The sequence below is a fragment of the Lupinus angustifolius genome, chromosome LG06, assembly GCF_001865875.1.
Source record: "Lupinus angustifolius cultivar Tanjil chromosome LG06, LupAngTanjil_v1.0, whole genome shotgun sequence".
Taxonomy (NCBI): Eukaryota; Viridiplantae; Streptophyta; class Magnoliopsida; order Fabales; family Fabaceae; genus Lupinus; species Lupinus angustifolius.
Window position 1 is genome coordinate 20,752,171 of NC_032014.1, and position 2,520 is coordinate 20,754,690.

Below are 2,520 nucleotides of genomic sequence, written 5' to 3' on the forward strand. Positions count from 1 at the left end.
TCATCAAAGCTAGTTGTGAGCTATGGGACCAACTATGGTGAGATACTCCTGAAAAGCCTATGGTGGGCTACTTGAAGTGAGGTCATGCATGACTTCATGGTTTCTTGATGGCTAAGTAATTATGGGTGCACACCACTGAGCACACATATGGCATCGCTAAGCTGCCTGCTTGAGCAGCTTTGACCGTGCTATCTGAGACGTGGCTTGGTGCTAGCTGACCTGGTCAGGTGTTTGGTTCACCACTCAGCATACATGTACCACCGCTGAGCTGCCTACTTGAGCAGCTTGGGCGTGTGCCAGGCTTGTGTCTGACCGTGCCAAGTTTGTGTTCTGACCGTGTCAGGCTTTGTCTGGTGCTAGGCTGAGTGGTCAAGCAGGTCCGCTAAGTTGCCTGCTTGAGCAACTTGGTATGTGCCAGGTTGGTTTGACTGAGCCAGGTTGGGTCTGACTGTGCTAGGCTGGTGTCCAGGTCTGACCTTGAGTTTGACTTCTTTTTCTTCTTGGACCATGAGTCTTTATTCTCTTTTCTTTTTCTTTCTAAATCCTACAAAACGCATTAAAGATAAATACAAACACAAATATACAAGATTGTGATATTTTATCCAAAAAGTATTGTTTTTAAGTATGTTTTTCCAATTATGCTTAAGATAAGTGCCATAAAAGTGTATGAAATTTAGGTATGTTTGGCACTTATCACCTTCCTCTTCTCTTTCAGAGAAGATTCATCAAATTTTACATGCACATACTCTTCAACATGCATAGTATATTTATTAAAGACTCGATATGCTTTACTATGAACAAAGTACCCCAAAAATATTCCCTCGTTAGCTTTCCAATCAAATTTTCCTAGAAATATTTTACCGTTATTCAATATGAAGCATTTAAATCCAAAAGCATGTAAGTGTGAAATATTCCCTTGTCACATTCTTGGAAATGCTCTCGTCTCATGGTCTTGTAAAAAGCAAGCATGTGTTGCTCTAAGTACTAGTGAGGCATAATACATTGTTGTAGGTAGTTGTTGTGCCCAAGTATTATGGCTAGAGCAACAATTGTGAGATTACTGATTAAACTTAGGATGCATTCCCTTAAGATGTGATAATACTAGTGTTAGGTATCAGTGACAGAATACACCTAGAAGGGGGGGGGGGGTTGAATAGGGGTCGCGGTTCCCACTTAACGCTATTCGCACCAAAGCCCTATTCTGGAAAATCATCTAGTTTATCGATTAAAGGACTTCCCTAATCGATTAAATCACACTGAACTGGCAGTTACTGAATGGCTCTTACACAACCACTCACAGATTATACAGAAATGATATAGCAGATATATTTGAACATAAATGACCTTTATATGGCAGATTTAATGTATTTAAATTATCAACTAAAATAGGCAATTAAAAACAACTTAAAACAATAGAGATAAGGGTAAGAAATAGCCTGCAACAAGGTTTTTATACTGGTTCATTTTGTGGTCCACTACAAAACTACATCCAGTCCTCCCCTTCCAATCTTGGGAGATTTTCTTCACTAAAATTGAAGCCAAGTATATTACATACACACTTACAATTACAAGACCTTGAACGCTACCTTCTTGAATTTCCAGAACCTCTACATCAGTTTGACCACACTTATTGCCTAGGGAAACCTTTCCTACAATCCAGCCCGAGCCAAAAGTATGTTCTAAACTCAAGGGTGAATCAGGAACGGGCATAGGAGAATAAAGTCCATGAGGCATGGCCTTGGACTTAGCCCTTTTGCAAGTGATACACTTGTCATAGAAAAGTTGACCATCACGCCTCATGTGAGGCTAATAAAAGTGATCATGCAATATGTCAAAGGTCTTTTAGGATCCAAAGTGACCCATTAGCCCCCCTTCATGGGCTTCCCTCACAACTAACTCTCTTACAGAGCATTTAGGCACACATAGTCTTGTGTCCTTAAAAAGGAACCCCTCATGCCTAAAATAACCCTCATGGGCCAAAATAATGCATTTGGCATAAGGTCCATCAATATCAGGGTCATGTTCATTGTTGAAAGCGTTTTTCGGTGTTTTTTTATTTTAGTTGGGAGTTTTCTCCTCTCAACAAATCGTCCTGACAGAAGTGTCAATTTGTTGAAAGATTAATACTCTCATTTTCGTTATGTTCCTTTTGTAAGTAAGAGAACTCGGTTTTATTCTTTGTTCGCCATCTCGACTTTGTTGAAATAAATTCCAACGCCGGTATAATGGTTTCAAGAATATTCCAGTTACAACTTACTTTCTTAATAATCATGTGAATAAGTCATTCCTTCTTTGCCCCATCTCGGCTTTGTTAGAATAAATTCTAACGCTGATATAATGGTATCGAAGCAATTACCTATTACATAATTATTAAGTACATTTGAATACCATCTCGGTTTTGTGGAATAAATTCCAACACCGGTTTAATGGTATTCTAATATATAAAAGTGATGAATAGTTAGTTGTTAGATAACAAATAAATAAATAAAGAACAAAAGAATAATAAATTTAGTGACCTTT